The sequence below is a fragment of the Dendroctonus ponderosae genome, unplaced genomic scaffold (assembly GCF_020466585.1).
Source record: "Dendroctonus ponderosae isolate FM_Combo_2020 unplaced genomic scaffold, Dpon_F_20191213v2 Dpon_F_20191213_8, whole genome shotgun sequence".
Taxonomy (NCBI): domain Eukaryota; kingdom Metazoa; phylum Arthropoda; class Insecta; order Coleoptera; family Curculionidae; genus Dendroctonus; species Dendroctonus ponderosae.
The window spans coordinates 13388559-13390503 of NW_026019016.1; the positions used below are offsets into that span (position 1 = coordinate 13388559).

The 1945-nt window shown below is 40.2% G+C and overlaps 1 protein-coding gene across 6 annotated transcripts in view; it reads left to right on the plus strand.

Annotated features, from left to right (window-relative positions):
* LOC109539444 (potassium voltage-gated channel protein Shaker) overlaps nucleotides 1-1945 on the plus strand; it is a 71458-nt gene that overhangs the window by 62637 nt on the left and 6876 nt on the right. The gene's annotated exons all lie outside the window — the stretch shown is intronic.

Here is a 1945-nt window from a genome sequence, read left to right on the forward strand (position 1 = left end):
CATAGACAACAGAAGACTGTATTTTTTCTACTTAACTCCCCCCTGAATTTAATGCTGGATCCGCCCCTGGGTACAGGGTGACCACTATGGGCTACTTGCGTGGATCGTTACGAATTTCAATGGCTTCGGGGCGGTGCAAATTACAAGAGATATTATGAAAATTTACAAGCGACAGAAACACATACAAGTAGCCCATCAAAACCAATGACACTTTCAGGTGTCTTTTGACGATTCAACCAATGTGTTCTTCCAACTAAGGATTTGATCTAAAGAAAACTAGAAATATTACGTACAGTGTCCCAAAAAAATGAGTCGCTATCGGCATCTCCAAAATATAAACAATTGCTCAACTAGGCACATGAAATGAAATCAAATATTGCAATAAAATAAAATCACTTTATTCCTAAGTGTGACTAATGATTTGCAGAAAAAAACGTCTTACTATGTACAAACACACACTACACACGCAGACATTCAGATGCCAAAACTAAACTGAAATCCTTAATAAATTGCTCACGAAGAAGTGATTAAATGAAAGAAAACACAGTGCGAAAATTCTTTGCTCCAAAGAACGCGTCCAAATGGCACTTATTGATGTTGCCATGTATCTCCACACATATCCCCCCTTCATCTCTTTCTTCTTCATCAATGTTGTGGCGCTGAACAACCGCTGTGTGACTTTTTGCTCGATGTACAAATGCTTGTCGGTGCATTTTCGATCGATTTCAACTTCGTATGTGGATTATGGTATTGATGCTCGTCAGACTATTTCCTTTATGTTACATAATCAGTCTAGGAACAAAGAATTTTCCGATTCCCAGAGACACACACGAGATGCTGTAACGATTTGGTATCAACAATTTCCGACTGGAGTGATCCGGAAGCAACTGAGAGAAGCACTCAAGTTTTCATCAATTCTAAAATGGAATTTTGCTTGTCTGATTCTGAGAATTCCACTCCCTCCGATGCATCCCAGCTTCTGTCTTTTTTTCACATTGCCTTAATGTTGTTGCATCGAACGAATGGAGGTGAATATTTGCTTTATTTCAAATGAGACATCGCAAATAGATTGTAGGTATATGCGTCATCTGCTTTAAAATAAAGCAAATATTCACTGAGATTCGTTCCGTTCGTTCGATGCAGATCCAATACGCACTCATCTTTGATATTCGTTTATTGTTGGCCTGATCAGTTCAATAATGGGCCTTAAGCCAATCGTCCAATCGAAAGGAGACGAGTCCACTGTGATCAGTTGTTACCAAATCGTTACCGCAATGACCACTTAGATCCTGCATGCGCTTCTTGTTCTAAAAAACTCTTCAGTTCTTATCGCTCACCGATCGCCTGGCACCTCTGGATATGTTGGAAACGGGCCTTCGTGTTCCATCCGAATATCGCGATTCGTCTCCACTGTTTCCAACATCATCCAGAGCTATTATGACACCCACTAGCACAATATGTAGGTAGTTGTATGCGTTTTTTCAGTCCGATGCATGGCTTTGTGTTTGGTGTGTACCGTCAGAGATTAGTAGGGAGATCGCCGATGAACATGCAGCCGTTTTCTCCCGAAACAAACACACAAGTTACTACTTCTAACTTGTAACAACTCTCAGAGGAAGTAGTGTAGGGGAGGTAAGTAGTGGGGCGGTGCGCCTCAGCAGCAAACGCCATCCGATTTGCGCTGGTTTCCAAACGGCCAAATTTAAAAATTTTTAAAAACGCGCGATTTTATGGAGCCTCTAATAATGAAAAAAAAATGAGTCTACCGATTTTCTACCGAAAAGTGTCGAGCTGGCAACCCTGAGCTGAATGCTCCGATATACGGATAACTAGTCGAATTCAATGGATTTTTATTAAAAATCCGTGGGACTATTTAAAACTGGTATTTCCAACATTATCACATTTCCAACAACACCTTGTATACTTTTATAAAATACATTACATT